Here is a 24,905-nt window from a genome sequence, read left to right on the forward strand (position 1 = left end):
GCTGTCCGTCGTCCGTTATGCTCGCGTACAAAATTGTGCGCGTGTCGTTTGCAATTCTCGTCCCGTGCATATTAGTGTATGATTGCGACCATGCAATAGGAAACTGACTGACAGGAACATGATCTCAAGTATAATAATTTTCCGAAGGAGATCTCGCGAGATGTTTCTATTCTCATCTTTCTAAATATTGCCATAAAATCGACAAAAATTGCTCGTATTTTTTGCATGACATTTTCTCCTAATCATTCTTAACTGCTAATTAAATTGTTAATTAAGAATAAAATAGAATGTCTTTTATAACACATACCATATATGCAACTTGATGCACTAATAATAGTTGATGCTCCTTATTGCATAATGGCGCAACTACTGAAGATTACATACCTGAAACAAAAACAAAAAAACTTAGGTCAGTAGACATTCTTCCATAAAGTATTAAACTAAATATAAAAAATATAAAAATCTGAAAAAAAAAAAAGATAGACAAAGAGATCGTGTCGAATTATATTAGAGAATAAAAACCATTTTTCACTATATTATCTCCGACGAATTTTGCTCTGCGTCCATTTGATCGTCGGCCGTAACCGGAAACGCGATATTCGAACGCGGCATTTGTCAGGTTTTAAATTGGGAACTTGCGTGGCCTTGCAACTTTATCATTTGTGCAATCAGCCTCCGCTACAGATTGGATAGGCTAGCGAAACACATTTGCGAAATTGAGCAAGTATACATTTACACGTATATGTATATGTATTGAAACTGCATATTCATTCAATGACTTTCGCTACACATTTCTGCCTTATTTTCAGACCGCTGTAGTGCTCCGATTTATCTTATTTTATTTATTGTAATTCCTTAAGAAAAAATCCCTCAGAAACTTTAAAATTAAATACGTAAAATGCTGACTACATGTCATAAATTAGGTACATCTCATAAATTAATTAACTAATAACTATCATTAATTAATTACTGAAATATAGATAAGTGTTCAATTAATGCAGATAACTGATTCAAATTTATTTTCGACATAAAAGTGTGCCAATTAAAAAAATATATCTTTTAATTACAATTTTTATTATAAAAACATAATTTTACATGTATATATTAATTAAATATATATACATATTAATTAAATTTATTACACACATAATTTATTACTATTATTAATTAAATTCATTGTTTAAAATTTACCTACACAATTAAATACATTTTTTAAATATTTTTGGAGAGGAAGAATATTGTTCAAAAAATTCGCTTGTGTACATACACGCAGCTTATAATTATAATTTATAAGAGTATAAATTAAAGTTTTGAATTTAAAGTCTGTTTACAAGGAATTTTAACTTCATATTTTGACTATGTGCTAAAAATGTGTAAAAAGCTCTTCTAACACGCTGCGTCACAGCATATTTGTTGGCAACCAGAGCGCGTTATATTACTTACATCTATAGAGTTTCGCAAGTAACGGCGCGACATACCCGACGTAATAAATTACGACGGCCCGGTTATAATTATTATAATGGAGCAGCAGGTGTTACGCCGCTAGTAATTCCCGCGATACGTTTTAAGCAAATGAGCCTCAGGTTCAATTTGTCGACTCGACGGTCTACAATCGGTCATTAAGGATGTGAACGTCAACGCGGGTGCGTCATTTCTGCAGGATATGAAAAATATGTTCCAAAGGTCACCGAGAGTACGTTAATCTTTTGACGTTTATTGTATCGCATGTTTTCTTCTCTCTCTCGTAAGTGTAGTAGATAGATATTTCATATGAGTAAAGGAGAATACGTCATATAAAATTCAAAAATGATACTTTCGCTCAATCATAATTTTTGTAATAAAAAATGACTGATCGGTCATTTACATAAATTATTAATAGTTTTCTAATTATAACCAATTAAAAATTAAAATACGTAATTATTTTTGAAATAATTTGCAAAAACAAACACACATAAAATTTTGTTTTCAAATAATTCCAAGTGTAATTTACTTTAAGAAAAATTCTCTTTAATTATCGCGATCAAGTTGTAACTTTCAAAAATATAATAAATTATTACATTAAATATTTGCTTTGCTGATATCAAAATTAAGTTTAACTTGTATTGCATTTATAACCTCGGGTATTTTATATAATAAATGGCTGAAACCAAGGATTTTATTATAAAAATTGATATATTATTATCTTACATATTACACATGAATGGATCAAGTTTAAATCAATCGAAATTGTACTAAATGAAGCGATTCGAGACAGATTAATACGATACGTTGACAAACAGTATATGCAAATTTATTTTTTTGACCAGAGTGTCGAGGTTGAAACATTTGTAAGGTCTTGTTCGTAATAATTAGGGGTGGGTAACGTTACGCGCACGGTGCGGGCTCGTTTCGGTCCGCGAAGCGGCGGGAATAAATTTGGGGTGCGGGACGTAACAAGCGTGGCTAACGAGGTACAGCAGATTTTATGGCCAGATGGAGATGATGCGATATCCGCGATTGATGCTGTACACGAGGGGTACTCCAAGCAGGGAGTCTCTCCCTCTCTCTTTCTCTTCTCGATTACGCGACGGATTTGCTGTACTCTTATTATGACGCCACGTGTAATCGGCAAGAGGCCCTCAATATTGAGCTATAAAGACAACGAAGCCGAAATTTTTATAATCAAAGAAAACGTAAAGGTTGAAAGGCGATTACTTTTTCACTCTAAATTTTCCAATCAAATTTTGATTACGGAAAATTTTATATTATCTTTAAATTATCTTATCTTTAAACTATTATTTTTAAATTATAATTTTTTAATATTTCATTCAAAGTATTCGCGTGAATAATCAAGGAAGTTAAAGTTTACTCGATTCTATATGAACAATGTGTCTTGTTATTTAATTTCCACGAAATTTAATTTATGAAAATTGATAATATTCTCGTGTCTTATCGCAAAGTTCAAAAACTCGATATTTTACCCAAATAAGATTGATTAGAAAATTTGTCATTAAAATTAAATTAATGTGTCCTGGAAATATGACAATAAATAAAATGACATAAGCAATAAAAATCAAATTTTAAATGAATATGCATATATAAATAATAAAATGTCACGTATTTTTAAACTTAATAAGCACTCAAGCTTAAAACTTTTAATTTTTTGCATCGCGTGCAAACTGTTTAAAACAGCCGAGAAAGAAATCCGCGAAAAGTGCAGAAGCGAGAGACGGATACTCAGATTCGATAACACGTTTTTTTCCTTTTTTTCGTGGATGTGATCTCGTAACATACCGTCGTTGACTTTTACTGTCTGGAAGAAGCACTCGCCAACGACGAAGGTACGATTCTCCCTTGTGTAGATCGGTAAAGTTACGACCGCGAAGCGTCTTCAGAGAACTGCAGTCAGGTTCTATGTCGAACAACGGAAGACGATTCACGGCAGTTTATCGTAGGACGCGAGCGGCCAAAATGACTGCTCGCGAAGCAAATTACTTCTGAATCTGTGCCGAGTACACCATAAAAAGCGACCGTTTCTCCCACCCGATTTACCGCGTACGGAAAAATAGCTCTTTGACTGAGAAGCTCGCACGCGAGATGTTGCAAGAGAAATCAAATCAATGTCGACAAACCAGAAAAGATTGGAGACTGATCAAGTTAAAAATTGACTCTTAATAATCTAAATAAGATATCAGGATAAATCTCTCTTTATAATGAATCTTTGCATTTATTATTTTAATAAAGAAATCCCTTTTTGTATAAAATTTAAAACAAATGATTATTTCGAAAAATAAATGCCGTTTTGTATTTACAAATTTTATAAATTTTTTTAATAGTGTGATTTATCTGGAAACTTATATCTAATTCACTTTAGTAATAAAGTAAATTGGAAATATTTTTTCGCGGTTTGCAAATATGCAAATGCTTAATTAAGAAATTGTGAATGTATAATTGAAAGAACATTTCGGAGCAAGTTTTGAACAGACTCATGAATGACGGCTATTCACCTTATGGGACACGTCAAAAATGTATTTTAGGGGCTGATTAAACGTTGAATAATTAATTATTCTATTTCACTGTCGCAAAATTTCACAAATTCATCGGTATCATCCATTCCACTGTTCATTACTTTCGTAGAGGGAAAAATAAAAAGTTATTAAAGTGAATAAAGTGAATAAAAGAACATGCTGTACAACATGTAATAAGTAGTTAGAAAGTACTTTGATTTTGTGCGAATAAGTATGAATAAATATATTTTAGTAGTTCAGTAATAAATACTTATTAAATACATGAAAATTGTAAACAGAAAATTCGACTTTTATTTCTGTTTAATTTTTCTACGCTCACGAAAACAAGATTCGTATAATATAAATTTATTTAGTTAATAAATAAACTGTAAAATTTGTTTTTCACAAACAACAGGACATGCCATAAACTGTAAAACAATGAACAATCAATTATTTTAGCCATTTTGTTTACAATTTTATTACAATTATAAAAAAATGTTATAAAAAATTCTCAATCTCTCTCTTTCCACCACTAAAAAAGATGTTTGCGATCTCCACATCAAAAAATTATAAAAAAATCTTCAAGCTTATAAAAATAAAATTTAAATAAATGTGACTATTAAAAACGTAAAAAGCATAACTCTAATTTCAAAATATGTTCGAGTCTAATAATTTGTAACACGTCTGCACACTGTCAGCGCTTGCAATTTTCTCGAAATCTACAATTATCTGCCAGCTCATCGCCGCGTCATGCGTGGCAACCGGCGCCGAATCTGCGTTAAGCATCGTTAAAGTCGCGCAAAATGCTGGCCGCTCTGTCACGTCGATTCGACGAGGATCGGCCTGCTCGGGCGCGATATGTCCATCATTGTCGTGAGAGTACGACGAATCGGAACTTATACGGCGTACGCGAGGGTAGTCGAACCCCATGTGGGATGTCAAAGAGGTGCGGGGGTTGATGGCGAAGAGGGTGAGGCAGGGGGTGGACGGTGAAGTCATTTCGTCGACGTTAATTACCGGATCGTGCCTTTCACGTGGCGAACTCGTTCGTTTTTTTCGCCATTAATTCCTTCGCAACCTTCTCTCCTCGTCCTCCCTCTCTCGCTTCGCCTATCCGTCTATTTTCTATTTCTATTCCCCCTATAGCACTTTGCTCTCTCTCGAAAGAACCAGATTCTGGACGGAAGAGACGAAGGGTAAAACGAAGAGTACTTATCAGATGTGCGAAGAACAAAGGTCGCCGGAATCACGGCTGAATTCCGCGACTGGACACTCTCTCAAAGGTACAGAGGCACACTGGTCTCTCGCCCGATCTCTATAGTCGTTCCTGCAGCACATCAAGCTTGAACTCGGACGCATTTCATTATGTGCCTCTTTGTCCCATATATTCCTCTCGCCACGCCACTTTTGTTGCGCGATGAAATAAGAGCGCGTGATACTATGATACAAAGGAAACACTCACGCGCGTGCACAAATTGTTTTTCCTTTATTACATTTCTTTTTTTTTAACCGCCAGTGTTTCGCACTGTCGTCTAATATATTTACTCTATATATATATATATATATATATATATATATATTAATTTCTTTTCAATTTGTGTTTACATTGGGAAACTTGTAATAGAACTTAATGTAGAAGAATTCAAATTATTTAACGTCACTTTTAATTACAATACATACATATTGTATTGTGTGGTTCATCTATCGATCTTTAAAATGTATTTAGATAATGCTTTATTTAATAACATTATTAATATATATATATATATATATATATATACTTTTAATTACAATACATACATATTGTATTGTGTGGTTCATCTATCGATCTTTAAAATGTATTTAGATAATGCTTTATTTAATAACATTATTAATATATATATATATATATATATATTAATAATGTTATTAAATAAAGCATTATCTAAATACATTTTAAAGATCGATAGATGAACCACACAATACAATATGTATGTATTGTAATTAAAAGTGACGTTAAATAATTTGAATTCTTCTACATTAAGTTCTATTACAAGTTTCCCAATGTAAACACAAATTGAAAAGAATTTAATACAAGATTTTAACGATTTAATTTAAACGAGCTTTGATAACTGAATTTAAAAAAAAAACTCCGATATCCGTTACTTTAATTTTGAGAATACACACATACAATATTATATATGTATATGTGTGTATAATTAAATAAAGGGACCATATCAGCGAGTTAAGTACATATAATGCGAAAGTAGATCCAAAAAAACGGACGAATGTGGATTAATGCTTATCGATCTTTTCCAATTCCTGCAGATCTCTTTCAGGCCACGTTCTCGTTTCTCCGATATCCGCCCGGCTTCTATCGCGCACGATAGATTCGAAATGAATCGCGGTCGGCTCGCGCTGTGTAAACGAACGATTCCAACCAACCGCGATTCAACGCAAAAGGGCTGACGCGCAAGCCAAAAAAAAAAAGAAAAAGAACAAGAAATCGATTAGGACGGTTTCCAGTCGAGCGGAAAATGAGGCTGCATGCATAACGATGAGAAAAGACGTACAGCCGAAAACGAGAGAGGAGAGCGCACAAAAAGCGAGTACTTTAATGCGGGTACTGGAAAATAATGAAAGAGTGTGTGTAGCATCTACGATAAAAGAAAAGAAAACCAAAGTAAGTAAAAGCGGACAAACTATCACAAACACATTTACGTTCGGTCAGTTTTGCGTGTCTGCTTGAATTTTTTTTATGCATTCTCATTTGTGTATGTATGTGTGTGCAGTCAACTGTCTCTACGAAAGGGATCCGCAAACATCAAGCTTCGAGGTATATGTGTATCTAACCGCACCACCTAGTCTGGGAGTTGGCTCGCGATCAATCATATTTTTTTAGGAGACAATGACCGAGTTAAGTAAGTACATACAGGGATGCTGTGTCGGGAGGAGGCAAAAGAAAAGCAGAACGACGTCGCATCCAATCTGCCGTCGGTGTATTTTCCATAGTGAAAGAAATTCAGCACTCGTCTCCCGGCGATGAAGGATCGATGTCCTCGAAGGAGAAGCGCGAGCGTCGGACACCTCTCCATCTTTTCCTTCCCGAACGAGTCCCCTGCCCATGTGGAATTTTAATACATCGCAAACGTTATTTCCATCCTTTAGTTAGCTCCGACGAAACTTTATTCGATCGAGAAACGAAAAGAGAAACGAAAAGAGGGAGAAAAATTATTACATGTCACATTTCGACGAAATATTTAGGCTCTCTTTTCCGACTTTCCAATTTCCTTTAACCCATTTCTTTTAACGCAATGTTCCCCAGGCATTAAAAGAATTATTTCTTTCTTTTTCAGTGCGCATGTAAAATTAGAAGAGTATTTTAAATTCATCATGCACCCGCAAGTCCAGGTCCTAAACCTGCCATTCTATGGTCGTGTACCTCTCTTTCGAGGCACCCTGCATGTCTCCCGTGAGACCGCCGCGGAATGACTATTGATTCGGCAAAAGGGTTCGTCCCTCGCTATTCATAGTCTTCAATGTCACGTGTCTCTTCAATACGGAATCGCGCGTGTACGACCGGCCGTCGTCGGTCTGCCTGACGCGCTTGTCCAGATATAGGCGGATCGAAAAGGGAGAGAAGCACGAATATAACCAGTTGGTCTAATCTACATGCGGCACGTTCCGACGTTTCAATTTGCTTTTGCACGGCGGATTATTTCTAGACGGGGTCACCTTTTGATTTTGACGAACCGATCGTGCCTGAAACGCGCGCGCTCGTGACGTATTACAATACTTGTGAAGAAAACGCCTCTGGCCGAATATCCAAGCGGATTGAAACAAGTTCATCGTTACCTACATATATGCAAAACAGAAGCAGCACTCATAAGAAAAATTTACATTGTGATTGATTAAAAATCAACTCGCCTAATTAAAGAAATTATGGAATTGTATAGTATACAAAGTACATTGTAAGATGACAAAGGTAAACATAATACTAACAACTCGTCATAAATATACACAGACTCTGCTGCATAAATAAATAAAGCTTCATTGAGTAAACTGACATATATTCTTCATTGTTGCATTTGTTCATTAATTAAAACTAAGGAGTATCAAGTTACACGGGCAATAAAAAAATAATGTCATTGGTAAATCGTAAAAAAGTGTACATCGATATTGCACACACATAAAGAGTTCGAGGTAATCAATACTGTGAAAAAGTTGTAGAAATGTGAAAATATGTAATAATCTATTTAATGGAGAATCAATTTGTAATATTATGTTTAATCGATTTGTGAGATTAATTTTCTTATTTAATACATCACTATATAACAAAAATAGAATAATTATAAAACATTGATCTTTACTGTTTGCAATGTACAAAATTATAATATATAATTATATAATTATATATATATATGTATAATAAATAAATATAGAGAATCAAATATACAAGTTAAATTTATTTTATATATCTTATGTATCTATTGATATTTTGTACAAATTTTAGAAATTTCTCTAAATTTTAGAACACAAATTCATTAAAAGACCAGACAGTGCTTCTGGTGGAAGTGAAAGAGAAATTAAATTGTCCATACAACGCATCTATCATATATCGTATATAAATATGTCATTTTAGTCAAGCTTGTGTAAATTTTAAAAATTTCTCTAAATGCCGAAACACGTAAAAGACCAAACCCGTTAAAAGACAATCGCGGTGCTTTTGGTGGAAGTGTGAAAGAGAAATTAAATTGTCTAATTTATTTGTTCATATAAAATAAATTGTTCACGTACAACGTACCCATCATATATCATATATCAATATTTTATGGATTAATTTTAATTGGCTTATGTGTAAATTTTAGAAATTTTTTAAAATGCTGAAACACGTAAACTCGTTGAAAGATCAGACGCGGTGCTTCTGGCGGAGGTGTGAAAGAGAAATTATATTGTCCATACAACGCGCCTGTCATATATCGTATTTTCTCCGAAAGAGACGCGAAAGGTAGCGAGGGTTGAAAGAGGAGGTGAGTGCAAGCGGGTCGTCTTGTCCGGGTAGCCGACAAACGTTCCGGGATCGTTTTCACCCCCGGGGTGCCGGTAAATCTCCTCGCCGTAAACACACCTCTGCGAGCTTCGAGCGTGCACGGCTCGCGTAAATTGGGGACGTCGCTCGGCAGATCAGCCGTGGCGATAACCTCTCGATAGGCTGTCCTACGTCCGCGAGACTATTTGCATATATTTGCGAAAAATTATAGTGCGCGCGGGGCCGATTCTCTGCTCTTTTTACATTTTACGCCGAAATTGCGCGACACGAAAAGCATCGCACTGTTCTCTACTTTTATTCGTTTAAGCATTTACTGAACAATTCTTTTTAAAAGTGATACGTATTTGTACTGTTATATAATAAATATGTTATTTTAGATAAAATGAGATTGTCGGATTGTGATATTTGAAGGTTGACGAGAAAACAGATTTAATAAAATTTCGATGCAAAAAGAGAAGGATATTTTATTTATAATAAGAATGTTTATATATTTTTTATTAAATTTCTATGAAAGGTATTTTTAATTACTTACTCGACGGTTAATATCATTTGTTTAATAAACTCAAAATTATATTCTTTTTATCACAAATTAGATATTAATTAATTTATTAACGTTTCAAAATGGTTACGACTAGCCACTTAACAAGTCTCAAAAAATTTTATAAGCAATCAAATTTTGTAAATTAAGAATGATTTTTTACAAATAATTCTCAAATACGAAACGAATGAGTCACCGATTGATTTGCAAGTCTAACGATGACATTGACAATAATTTTATATCTAAAAGTCTCCCAGACATCCCTTTTTCCTCACGCATAAAACGGCTTATCGATCACGATACGATTTCCTGCTTCCCGGCGCGGCGTAGACGACATCCGGATCCGTAGTTTCCCTCGTCTTCCGGCAGTACGACTAACACCGCGTTTCGTAACTCTTACAACCTTTCGTGCTCACATTCGTATACTCGAGGAATACGCTGTCTTGGCAATAATGCGTTGCGTTAAAAGTCTCAGTTTTCTTATATTCTGCGAATTTTTCCGTGTAACGCGATCAAACAACTGTGCCGTTATTGGGCGTATCTCAGGCTTCGTATATACGAACGATAAAAATATTGCACGGATGGGGATATATAAAATCAATATGACGTATACGTACTTTACATTAAATAAATATTTTCAGTAATCAAAAAACCGATCAAAAAAATTGCGTACTTATGCTAATTCCAATATTCAGTGTTTACATAATTTTATATCTGAATTACACACAAAATAAATGATGTGTAAAATAATTATTACTGATGAGTTGTTTGTATATAGTGTTTTATCAAGTGTTATAAATTATCCATATATAATTAACTACAAACATAGCACTTTTCTTAATTCTCAGAAATTAATAAAAAGTAAACATTAACTTTGAATTAATTTGATATAATATTAATATCACATATTTTAAGAAATGCATTTATTGCTTAAGAAATTATAAAAATTGATCAGTTTATTATAGATATAACTCAATAAATATTGCAGCGCTGCTAAATTAATATTTGGAAACTATAATAATATAATCAATAATAATAAATAATTAATATTACCTCTATGAAAATAAAGCTAAATAAATAAAATTTTATAACTAATTATATGAATTGTTTATGATTTTAATAAATTACTAATAATAAAATAGAATAAAAAATGATAATAGATAATATAAGAAAATAATGCTAATTTTATTCGTATCGAAAAATTAGTAAAATCAACAAGAAAAAACGAATAAAAAAACAAGTGAAAAGATTAACAAAATGAATAAACAAACAAAATTTTCACAATATTGGAAAAATATCGACACAAATAATATTTTTATTCCTAAGCCATACACACTGTTATTGATTGTTTTAACATTTTAGAGTACACAATTATATATACGAAAGAGGGGAATTAATTATAAAGTATATATATATGGCGTGCCACATACCACTTCCAGCAAAATAAACCGGCGCGATAAATGGAAATAAAAATAATAGGGAGAAAAACATACGCTAATATTCTAGCAGTATTGCAAAAAAATTTTGTGACAATGAAAGATTCAACCAACAAGAGCTCTCGCACACGCAGTCGCCTCTTCGTGACCGCGGAAGGAATCAATCGGGCGAGCGAAGATAAGTCTTCCGATAATGGAGCCGAACGAACGAACATCCTGTCGCTCTATTCGTACCAGGCATTGTGGAAGCCCCGGTGACGTTCCATCGCATTAAGATCAGTGCATCCAACGCGAGGCATAGCCGGTAAACTCACAGATAACAAATGCAACGTTGTTTGTCGCGAGCTCCGCGCGCTGGCTCTTCTAATGGAACAAGCTTACGCGGTACCTTGCAGGAAAAACGCGAACATTTTCCGGAGAAACAGCTTTCTTTGACACTCCATGGCCGAGGATTTTTCCATCTGCCATCTACCGCTAGCAATCGCATCAAAGAAATGTATTGTAGCAAAAGCATTATTACTGCGCTAGACTACAAATCCAATATGTAAATGAAATTTTATCGAAAAAAAATATCACGGGTCACTTGTTGAAAGAACAATAGATTTATGACGTACAATTTTTTTTTAATTCTCTGGATAATTCAAAACCGAAGTTGTAAAAAAAGGTAAGTACAATTCCGAGAAATATTAAGAAATAATACATTTGTCTGCACACTCATGGTACGTCAATTAAGATTAATCGGTAGAAAACCCTTCGAATTGATGAGTCCGAAGAATGGAGACCGATAATTATGAATTTTATTTCAATCCAGCGACTCTATTGCATCAATCGATTTTAATGGGTTCTCCCATTGGACACCTCGTTACAATTTCTATCGTCGCAGTCGCCCAATTATTACGAATGGACGACAATTAACTGTCCGGCGAAGTTACGCCGGTGCTTAATGAAGAATTAAATTTTCTTATCGCGTATCCCCCCTCCTTCCAGCATTTACGATTCCGAGTCTTAATCACGACTGACAAAATTTCTCGAAGGAAAGTTCAGTCGGAGGTTTGATGTGTCTCGTTAGCGAACGCGAGAACGAAACTCGAATTGGAAATGAAAATCGATGAGAAAAGAAAAGGAAGAAATAGACAGAGAAAAACTCGAAGATGAAGGAGTCAACCTACGCTGCATCTCGGAATAATAAAGAATCCTTTGCTGCGATATGTTATGTAAGATCCTTATTGCAGGATTGTTTAAAGAGAATAGCTAATATATAGAGCTCGTTCATTTGGCAGATCTATTGCGTAAAGAAATCTTCTGTGTTCTGCCAAATAATCGAATTTTATATATAGATACATATCAATTTTACTTCAATTACATTTATATAGTTTAATCTAAAACATTATATTTTTTTTATAAAAATATTTTTATTTATAATTTTTCTATTTAATCTATTTGAAAATAAATTTATTTATTTTCTTAATATCTTTAATGTTAAATTTTATTCAACATAAGCTACTTAAATATAAAAATTATTTTTATATGTATATTTTTATAAATTCTGTTACTTAAATTTAAGTTTTTAAATTTCATTACTTAAATTTGTAAATACTAATAAAAAATTATAAGTAAAATATTATATACATATATACATATAAATTTTAAATAAATTTATTTTTATTCTTATCCCTTTAATTACATTTAAAATAAATTTTTTCTGAGAAATATAATTCATTTTTTACCCAATTCATAACATTTGTTTGCTCATTACATTTGTTTATTTCTCAAATATGTATCTGCAATTATAATACGCATCTCCACTCAACCAGCTTATTTAATCTTGAACTTTTAATGTGAATCGATTATATAACAATTTTAATATAACCCTGGATTGTTCGTCATAAAGCAATATTGACATTATATATATATATATATATATATATATATATATAGTTTTAATTTACTTAATAATAGCAAGTAGTAAGTTTAATTAACTTTGTTTCACTCACTGATTTCAAGTGTATAACCACAATTAATAATGAAATAAAAAAACAATAAAACCATAGTCCACCGCGTTTTTAATTGAATACAGAGTATATTTTCTACTTTGTTGCTTTTATATGGAAACTTCTATATTTCGAAATATTTTGAGAATGAAACGGGTTATAAGATGGACTTTAAATTACTTCAAGAAGAGAGATAAAACGAAAGAGCTATCAGAGAAAGTTTGATGCAATTATAAACGCAGCAAGGTAGATCTATCGCAAAAAGTTTATAGATATCCATTCGGCACAGAGAGAGAGAAAGAGAGCTAATTAATTTTTATTAAACGGCCCGGCGGTTGAAAGTTTTTTAAGTACTTCTTAGCGGCGGGGACAGTCTTTCCTCTTTGCTAAAGACAGGATGTTGCGGGAAGTTTTCCAAGAATAACAGTTATGAAATCTTTATTGCGTACTTGTTCGTAATTTAATATACCTTTAATATACTTGGCGTCCAATAAAACAAGGCAAAACTCGCTCTCTGTCAAGAGAATGAAAAATCCGATAGATAAACGTGCTTGATTCGAAGATGCTTTTAATGGTCAGCAAGATGGTGGTTAATAACCGGTATATTTGTTAGCCATCCTGACGAAATTACTTCGCCAGGCGCGAACATGATGAAAAAAGATTAATAAAGAAGTTCGTGCGAGAGAGAAAGAGCTTCGTCATAATATCTTATCATTTCTTACGTGATGACTTTCCGTTATCACCATCGATCAGTACGTATCATTATTGATTTTCTCTTGATTTACTTGGAACAGATCTGGCTCACGTTACACACCCCGTGACGGCGCATCTATAAAGACCGTGCTCTAATTTCGCGATTGAGCTGTGTTTGTACCACTCCGGTATAATTCTCCTGAACAGACGGATTGGTATCGCCCGAATATGTAATAGTAAAATTAGACAGAATTGATTTAGTAAGTAACAGCACCTGATACGGTTTAAAATGAAACGGGGAATGACACATTCGCGGCTTTATATTATCCGCGATCAATACTCCGGCGAGCTTCGAAAAATCAATTCGAAAGGGGATATAAATTACGTCACCAACTCGCTGAAATCACAAATATTCTACGAATCGGGAAGCAGAAATGTGCGGATGGAAATATTCCGTCTTCGATCATCCACGAACCACCAGTTGACTCGTATATTGACACTCGTCATTCCTCTCACGCGTCTCTCTGCGAGACAAGACAAATTCCCCGGGATCTTCGAACGTGTCGTTCCCCAGACCCCCGCATTCGTTCGACGTCGACCATTAGAGAAAACTGAATCCACGCTTGTTACTCAAGATATTGAGTTTCACGATACGCCCGTTATCCCAACTCTTCCAATCCTGTTTGCCAGGTCGAACGCCTGCGCTCGCTCGCGGTACTTTGGCTTCGTTAAAGGGTAATGCACCAACAATGCAGTCTTCTTCCCAATCTTCTAATTTCTGCACAAAATCTATATATACCGAGCAACAACGTAGGAAGTCTAAGAGAAGTATCTTTAACGCGTTATTATCCTATATTATTTCTTATTTATTTTATTATATATATTTTTTATGTTTATATTTATTATACATGTATATATCTTTTTTATATATTATAAAAAGAACATCTTTAAGCGATAAAATAATTCTTTCTGTTTTTGCAATTTATATTATTGCATGCTCTATCTCGCAAAAATTATTACGTATAGAATACATCGGATTTTACCATTATAAATTTTTAAAATTTTTGTGCATTTTTATTTAAAAAAAATATATTTATTCTCTGATCCTTTTTTTGTAAAAGGATAACTCATGTTATTTCTCTAATGATTAGGTGAATCCGGTTACATTTCGTTACATGAAACTGTCATATTTTTCACGTGGATCTGTTATTTTCTGATTTCTCCAACACGAGCACAAAATTACAGACGCGATAATTTGATCGAATAATCTGCTCTCGATCGTGTCGACGTTCTAAGGGACTGCAACTCCGAGTTGCCTCGGGGCGAGGAGGAACGTAGCCGGATTTGCTCTCGGGAAGAAACTTTCAACTCGTGAAATCCCGGCGCGGTTATGAGGAGCGTCTTATCTGCCGACACAACTACCGTCACCCGGTTAGGAAAAGTTATATCGAAAGTTCCTGCTCTTAGCCTAAAAAGAGACGTCGTGCCCCAGAGAAAAAACAGCCCCAAGTTTCGGTCGACGTAGGTTACGAGCGGAATAACGAAGAACGGAACAATCCCCTTTCACGAAACGCGAAATTTTACGATGACGCATGCTATTTATAATTGAATGGAAAATTGCGCGACTTGCCAAACAAATAATTTGCATAAAAATTTGCGTGACAATTCAACTTCATGTCAGTTGCTTGAGAAATTTTTTTCTAGATTATATAAGTACAAATTGTATATTATTTTAGATGTCACTTTTAAAAAAAAGGTATAACTTGGCAATTTTCTCGAAACAATTTATCGGCACAATTTATCGACGCAAATCTCATCAGGAATTAAGATTCAATTTAAACTACATCGCATATATTACACATCGGGCGTTATACCTCTTCCCTTTGATATTATGTAATTATAATTACGCGCAAGGAAGCTACAAGTATAAATTAATTATATACACTAAATAGCAAGTGCATAGCAGCTCACCAGGATCTAGGAACCGCAAACTAACTTTAAAACAAAATTAACCGCGAGTTGTTATCTTACGCGAAAAGATGCAGAAAACTTCAAAGATGATGTCAATGAATTAAAAAGAAAAAAACAGAGAAAATAAATTTCAAGCTGGTCATATAAATATTTCTACGCATCGTGTATTTCCAACAAGTTTCTCATACGTAAAGTTCTATTCTCATATATACGTCCGTTATTTCATTTTTTTCATCTTCCGGCTCGAAAATCTGCAATCCTCTTACATACCTCAGGATTAACAATAATCGCTGTAACATCTGACAAGGTTAGATTACAGCCTAACTCTCTCACGTTGCGGCCTGCGCTGCTCGACGAGCAGGTGTTAGAGTTGGTTCGCTGAATTCGGCCGACCAGGGCGTTAAGTCAGGAAGACTAAGTCTCTGCTGAACGTCTGGTTGGTATGATAACCAGAGCGTCAGCCAATTTGAATCTTGCCTCACTGATTCTATGTGCTAACCACAAAACTCCTCCAACATCCAGTACATCATTTACTTTCAAAACATACACATGCATATTGAATAATCATATATGTTTCTCTCTCGCAGATTTTAATTATTTCTTCATAATTTAGCCTCGTTTATTTTCTCTTCGTAGAAAACATTAATAAATGTATTTAGAATTTACGCATTTTGTTATCCAGATTGTAATAACAATGATAATTTACAACGTGAATTAATTCTTATAATTATTTTATGGAATTTAATTATATACAGAAAGATAACTAATATGCTATATATTTTAAGGGGTGAGATCACTAATTGATCAGACAAAATCTTCACCTAAGACCTAAAGAATTTCAGTTTCTAATTAATTGCTAATTTAACCGGCGTATGCTACTTGTACGCTAGCAAAACACTAAAAGAAAAATGAAAAAAATACAACGAAGAAGCTCGTAGCTCGCGGTAGTCGCGCAAAGTGTTTCGCCAGTTATGGAGGTCGAAGTTCGTTACCGGACGCGTCACGGAAATGGCGAAACCTTGTCAGTCAGCCCTCGCAGAAACACTTCGCGAAAGCGAGAGGAAGCGAAAGAGAGAGAGGGAAAGGAGAGAGAAATGTCAGAGGCAGGGGAGGAGAAATTGCACCAATATAAACCCCAAGTCGTGTCCGCGTCTCCGTCCGTCCAAGCGAATTAATTTAAGTCTAGCGACTGCCTCTATCTCTCTCCCTCTTTCTAGCAATTTCCGCAATTTTTCTAGCTTGCCTCAATTTGGCCTGCAACCGATTTGTTGGGCTTCGACATCATCCGCGTCCACTTTTTCTCGCGTTTCTTCTTTATTATGTCGATTGAATTACATGCGTCGTATACCGAGTATCTTTGACTACATGTGTCCTTCTAAGGATAGTTAATACGCTACATAAACAGTTCTATCACTTTTTCATATATATTTCTTTAAAAAATTTTTAATATTAGTTTGGAATTAATTATTTAATTTAATAATAAATTAAATTGAATTAAAAATAAATTGGGCAAAGATATTTGTGACTATTACGATTGCTATCGCATATCTCCGAAAAACTTTACGGATATAACGTTACTTATGAGAGTAATTATTTACTTTTATGAAGAAACTTTCGCTCTCTACAAAAGCATCGTAAATTGTTATTTAAGCAAGTTCTGAGGCGAATTATAGCGAGCTGTCTGATCCAACATGTCTGAAGCTATCGTGTTTCCAACTGAACCGAACATGCTTTCCTCAAGCCGTAAGAAAGTTTTCAGGCTTTGCGGGCGGCGGATGTTGGCAGCGGAAACTGGATCGATTATACGAAAACTTGGATAATGCGTTTTTAGCCATCCGATGGTCGCGATTAAGGCGCTCTGCTTTTCGATCAGTAACGAGGCGAGCGAAATTTGAAACCAAATCCTCGAAGCGAGGTGGAAACCCGAGAGTTTTCCGCCTCCGTCCGTCGTCTTGGCAGACGAACTTCGTTCCTACGTACGATAGAACTTTTGCAATTTTCAATTGATCGATAACGCCGACGTCAACATTGCAAAATGTGAGAACGAATTCCATTTTCTTCAATTTTTTACGTTTTGTCAAGGTAATAGAACTCGCGCGCATAATATACATGTATTCTTAAAAAGAATCTACTGCGTTATAACGCGAGTCATAAGTGAACAGTAAAAGCATGTATTCTATATTTACTATTTTTCTTTTAAATTAAAAAAAATTAATTTTAAAATTATATGTTTCATTAAATTATAGAATGATCATTAGATGTTTCTTTTCAGTACAGTTTCTTTTTATGTCTTTAAGACATAACCATATAAACAATTTGTGGAATATTGCGCAATACAGCACATAACAGAGTTAATTACAAAAATCGTCATGAGATGAGGAGAAACTAGAGAACAGAAAGAATCCCTTGTTACAGCGACTTAAGACAAGGCTTCCGGAAGACAAGGAGGACGCTTTCGAGATACCGGTTCTGGACGTAAGGGTAACTTCCCTCCGCTCTTTCATTCCCGCATTGGCTTCTTATGGACGTAGTAAAGTTTTGTGATGGTCCTGGATTTCTGGACCGATCGAAGTATCAACCTATTCGATGCAACGCAGAGGGAAATCACGCGGCCTTTCCTATGCTTCTCTTTCTCCTTCCCTTTTCCCTCTCTCCCATTTCGTTCTCTAGGGAGTATTTAATTTCCGGACCGCGAGAGGCGACTGATCGCGCGCGACACCGTCATTCTCGCGAACAATGCGTGTCTCTGATAGATCCAAGCTCCGGATAGTATCCAAGCTCCGGCGCGCGCATTCCGACTTCTCCCACGGCATTACGCTCAACTGCTCTAATTATGACGGCACAAACGAGAGGAGGCATAGATATCAATTCAATCTCGAGGGAATACACCTATTTATTGATTACTCGCGCAGGCGAAATAAAAACATTTTCCGAAAAATGAGAGAAAATATTCTAAAAATTAAAGATATTTTTTTGTGAAAAAGAAACCACAAATGCAAAAAAAGTTAATTATTTTTAATTGGAAATATATCAAATATATGCTTTCGAAAATTATAAAATCTTGAAAATTATATAATGACTGAATTATGACAGATTATTTAAGCTTGTAATTTTATATTTTATTATATATTAAAATATTTTAAACACACTTATTTCATACTTGTTGATAAATTAAGAAAAAATAATGCGTGCGTTTTAACGAAAAAATCAATTTTTCTAATTATTTCAATCACTAGCGGATCCTGACGGCGATAATGAGGGTGAGGGGGGGGGGTTTGCAAAATTATTTTATTTAATATTTTTGGTTTCATGATTAGCTTTCATTCCAGGATCAACGACGTCGATAGCTCTTTAATGTTTGTTTTTCTTTATTTATATTTTTTAAACAAATTCAGCAAAATTGTTTCTTTTAATTTGCAAGGAGGGGAGGAGTTAACCCCCCCAGGATCCGCCAGTGTATATATATATATATATATATATATAAAGAATTTCTCGCCTAATTATTTTCATGTAACGAAATTATCTCATCATTTCGTCCTATGTCTGACTTAATCTATACTTAACTCCTTGAATGCGTAATGAGTATAATTTCCAGTGTATCTTATACATACATATTGTACATATTATTTAGATATAAAGAATTTCGCCTAATTATTTTCATGCAACGAAATTATCTCATCATTTCGTCGTATGTCTGACTTAATCTATACTTAATTCCTTGAATGCGTAATGAGTATAATTTACAGTGTATCTTATACTTTTATATATATATATATAATATATATATAAAATATATATAATATATATATATATATATAAAATATATATATATGAAAGTATAAGATACACTGTAAATTATACTCATTACGCATTCAAGGAGTTAAGTTTAGATTAAGTCAGACATAGGATGAAATGATGAGATAATTTCATGCACGAAAATAATTAGGCAAAATTATTTATATATATATAATATATATACAATATGTATGTATAAGATACACTGTAATTATACTCATTACGCATTCATACGTATAGATTAAGTCAGACATATGTAGGACAAAATGATGATAATTTCGTTGCACGAAAATAATTAGGCGAGATTCTTTATATCTATATAATATATACAATATGTATGTATAAGATACACTGTAAATTATACTCATTACGCATTCAAGGAATTAAGTATAGATTAAGTCAGACATACGACGAAATGATGAGATAATTTTGTTGTACGAAAATAATTAGGCGAAATTCTTTGTATCTATATAATATATATTATATAGATATAATATATATTATATAGATATATTATATAGATATAAAGAATTTCACCTAATTATTTTCGTGCAATGAAATTATCTCATCATTTCGTCCTATGTCTGACTTAATCTTTACTTAACTCCTTGAATGCGTAATGAGTATAATTTACAGTGTATCTTATACTTATATATATACACTAGCGGATCCTGACGTCGATAGCTCTTAAATGTTTGTTTTTCTTTATTTATATTTTTTAAACAAATTCAGCAAAACTGTTTCTTTGAATTTGCGGGGGGGTTAACCCCCCCCCCCCGCCAGGATCTGCCAGTGGTTCCAATAATTGTCAGATATACAATTGAATGAATTTCTTGAGCAGCTAATAATAAGCAAAAAGAAACACGCGTGTTCGCAAAAAGCTCAGAGTGAAACTCGAGCGTGCAATTCGTTGAATAACAGCGATCTACAAAATAGCCGTTCCGTTCGTAAATACATCCGATCCGACTCGTTGTCGAAAGGAGGAAATATCAGGACCCACATGAAGTAATATTCCGTGAAAACTATGACAGCGAGAGAAAAAGAGACAGAGAGAGAAAGAGAGAGAGAACGATCGCGTTTTGTCCCAGCTAGGATATCTATGAAAACTTTTCAATTTCCCGGCAATAACACAAAGGTGGGTCGATATATCGTTCCTCTGGGGTAGGCAGTGAGAGCAGCTCTCTATAGACGAATATCCTATCATACACGCGCGCATATGCAATCTATTTATATCCCATCATTTTCGGTTGCTTCTTTAATAATAGCTGATTTAGCTTATTTTCAGGTGTAACTTAAATCTGTTAATTTTTTCGATAATTAAATCTCCCAATAAATCATCTCTAAGAAAAAATTATAATTTAATTGTGAGATGATTTTCCTCTGACCGAAACATGATTACTTTTATTTTTGAATTTTTTAATCGAAAGTTTGTCTTAAATAAAAATTTTGTTATGATAAAATTTACTTGAAAAATTGAGCAAAAAAAAAGAATAAAATTTTATTACTTATTTAATTTCTTGAAGATTTTACTTTGACATTAACCACTTAATTTCTAATATAAATTAAATAACTCTGTAATTAGACTCGGTTTCAATCTTATAACAACAAAATTACATTTATGTAGAATATCACATAGCTGCCATTAATTTTCCGCGAAACCGTATTCGTGCATTTGCAGATATATCAAAAGTTCGGAGCCCCTGGCGAATCGTGAGCTTCGATATTTTCACGGTGCGTATTTTCACTATTCGTCGACTTTTTCTATCTCCCGCTTGGTTTTAACATCGAAGCACTTTCGGCGCTCCGTGACACGGACGATAATTTATTAAACGGCGCCCCGAATAATAAGCAAGCCCGCGGACGAAGCTTCCTTCGGCTCTTTAAGCTCGACGGCCCGTTCGAGAGGCCATGCTGTCCCTCTCGACGCGCGCTTCCACCGTCCTCCGGACCAGATTTTTATCGCCGTCACTTCCACGTCGCGCCTCGGCCCTTTTATATTCCCCGACCGAGAAAAGTAATCGAGTGGACACTCGAGAGGCCGTAGTCGTATCGGCCCCGATCGAGACGATCTCACGTAGATGCGCAAAATGCGATTTAAATGTAAATTTTGTCGCTCTTCGCGAAACACTTTCGAACTCTTGCCTCGTTCCTCGCCTCTTGATTGCGCCAAGTTTTGATAGAGTCTTGTAAATTTCTCTCTCTCATATCCACACTCTCTCCTTCCCTTCCTTAACTACTGAAGTACTGCAGCTGGATTTTAATCGCGACCTTCTGACGTTCTCTTAATAATAATAATGTCGTCGATCAGTCATTTCGGCTGATGCAAAAACGAGAGGATACGAAAATGTGCTTGACTTAAGGGCTAAGTAAAAGATAATTATTGTTCGTCTTCTAGCTTGTTGATATTATATCAATTCCAGCACGCTTAAATAAATTTAATATTCATGTTTTTTGAATCAATAATAGACACATATCAATTACTTAATGGCAAATCTAGATTTCTGTTTTAATAATATTATTTTAATAAAAATTTTATAGAGACAAGATAATATGATGATCTAAAAATCTAAAGTATAGTGAAATTATTCGATAGTAATACAATTGGAAAAGTCTCGATTCATCTTTTTAAAAAATCAATTTTGTACAATATAAACATTTTAATAACATATGATGTTTCTTTAATAATTTCTGAATTATTTTTCTAAATAAATTCCTGTAACGATTTTAAAATGCTAAATATACCTATCTAAGAAAATTTTTGAAGAAATTGAAGAAAAATTTGCAATCTAGTGTAACTATATATTATATTAATATAAATAAATTTAAAAAATTTTTTAATTATTTTATTTTAATTATTTTTTTAATTTATATATGTATATAGGTATTTATATATGTATATAGATATATTTACAAATTTGCACTAAGTTTCAAGAATTTCTTTTCACCGATTTCGTATAAAGTAATACTTTACGTATTCTAGGCGCAGCCTAGTAGAGAATGTAGAGTTGTTTAACCTACCAATGTTGAAGTCGCAATCTGTAGCATTTTCATGCTTACGAATTCACAAGCAGGCGAGACGAGTGGACGAATAGATACGTGCCCCACGATAGTGAATTCTTTGGCGTAGATTTAACGCGCGAGAAGAGGGTGAGTTTCATCGCCGCGATCGAAAGAGGCAACATCGACGACGACGACTTTACGTATTCCGCCCACGACGCGAACACGACGCGTCAGGACGACGACGGGGTGTCGGGAGAATAAGGGGGAAGGAGGGAAAGGGGGTCGACGGAGAAAGAGAGATTTCAATGGCAAGCAAATAGCACGAAGCGCACGGCCAATGGGCTTTCCCTTTGATTAAATGTAAATTGTGCGGGGAACGCGATTAGTACTCCTGGCACTTCGCCCCCTCCCCCTCCTCTCTCGGTCTTCAATCGTCGTTTCGCGCCCCTATACGCGAATAGCGCTCTCCTCCGGATGGGATTTCTCTCGCCGAAATAAAGAAGAAGATCAAAGTGAGATTGGCCCGATCGCAACGAAGGATCGCCTTTGCTCCGCGTACAGCTGATTCGCAATACTACGGGAAACTGTATCATCAAATGCGTACCGCGCTTACAATTGAAAAGAAATCTCTGATATTTTACTTTAAAAAAAAAAGTTTAATCTATAAATTGATAGTTGTTAAAGGATGGAGGTTTCATTGTCGTAAAAATGACAGATTACTGCGTCATTGAGAGTTTTCGACATATATTAAGTTCTCATAGTGAGCGAGATGACATTCTTCTACACGCTTGATGATTCTTTGCACAACTAGTCGTGAGTTAAGCGAGACTTTAAATTTCAAAATATAACATTAACGATTTGTATTTACCACAGCTCAATCCATTGCGAAAAATCGAGTTGAATCTCGCAACACTTTAATGCCCTCGAATACACTTGGGACGCGAAAGCGAAAGGTAAAGTAATATCAGAAATGGAAGCTTAATCGAAGTGGTTGATCAGATTTACACGCTTTCCCATTTAATGCCATCTTTCCCGCAATCTCCAGAACGGCCGGGACCAATCGACTCTCGCGCCGCAGATATACGCGAGTTATAAAGCACTCTGTGGGATATGTAAAGACTATAGAGCACGTGCGAAAACCGGAGAAGCGTGAAAAAAAGGCGAGACGACAGCCGGGCAGGACGGAGAGCAGGGTCCTCTCTTTCGGGTTACCTCCCGGATTTTCCGTTCGTTCCATGTCGACGTTTCACGTTCTCTCTCCAGCCCGGAGCGATGCGAATCTGTCCGATAAAACAGCGGACGAACCATTAGCTAATCCTCTGGGGAGTAAAACAGTGCCGCGGGTGAAGAGCGGGTGAGCGCGATGGGGGAAGAAAGAGAAGAGGGATGGGAGACAAGTGGGTGGGAGTGAAAAGGGGGTGAACGGCGGGAAGAACGAAAGGTCCAGGGGGAGGGGGTGCCACCAGGGAGATTTCTGGGTGTGCAATTGATTGGCGCGGCGGCGACGCCAACGCTCAACCGACGTCGACGTCAGTTGATTAGAATGGAGCAACACGGAATCCCTCTCTAACCGCCTAATGGCACGCCGCAACCTATGTTTACTATGATCTCGGACTTCGCTGTATGCTGCCGCTCGCGCGATTTGCCATCTGCAATGCCAATGAAACGGATCGCCGGATGCTGCTGCGTTGCAGCGGGACTCGGATAGACAGATCGCGCGCGAATGACTCGATTTCGAGGAGCTCGCGCCACCGAAGACGATGGAGAGGCCATTTTTCACGTTGATCGAGCGCGCGAGGGAGTACGGGAGCGGTCATACACACGCGTGCAAATCCCCGGATCAACAATCGAAATCGATGCACAATCGCTGTAATGCTTCGATGTCTTTTCGCCGCGCGAGTGTTACATTCGAACTCGTATATATACCTATATAAATGCTCGTTGTAACGCTAGAGAGGCATGTGTGTACGATGGCGTGGCTAAAGTGCCACGAGGTGCTGACATTTGTGCCATCGTCTGCCATTTTTACCATGCGACACGTAATATCGTACGATATTTTTTACATATATGTATATATTTTTTGCATCTTCTTATACTTGATTTTTTATTTGCTTTGCATAATTTATTAAGATTTTTATTTCAAGTTTCAGGAAATGTCATGTTTCTATTTACTTGATAAACTTTTTTGTAAAACTTAATTTTTATATATATTTATTACATACTTTTTTATTTTTGAAATGTCAAATTTCTATTTACTTGATAGATTTTTTATGAAATTAAATTTTTACATATATTTATTACATACATATTTTTGCATATATTAATTACATATATTTCGATATGCATGAAAAATTCTGAAATAATCCGACAAAAAGATTAAAATATTGTGCATGTTCGATTAGTCAATAATGAAACTATCGCTTTAATATTTTAGAAACTTTTATTAAAATATATACTTCAGCGAAA

At 34.9% G+C, this 24,905-nt stretch overlaps 1 protein-coding gene across 1 annotated transcript in view; it reads right to left on the reverse strand.

Annotated features, from left to right (window-relative positions):
• Positions 1–217: 217 nt before the first annotated feature.
• The window catches only part of LOC145936301 (uncharacterized), a 137,377-nt gene continuing 112,689 nt past the window's right edge, over positions 218–24,905 (reverse strand). Inside the window, exon 6 of the mRNA XM_083038388.1 lies at positions 218–384. The gene's annotated coding sequence lies outside the window, so the exon portion shown is untranslated. The remainder of the gene's footprint in view (positions 385–24,905) is intronic.

This window comes from Prenolepis imparis, unplaced genomic scaffold, assembly GCF_030444845.1.
Source record: "Prenolepis imparis isolate NDT839.2.m4 unplaced genomic scaffold, iyPreImpa1.0 SCAF_5, whole genome shotgun sequence".
NCBI classification, from domain to species: domain Eukaryota; kingdom Metazoa; phylum Arthropoda; class Insecta; order Hymenoptera; family Formicidae; genus Prenolepis; species Prenolepis imparis.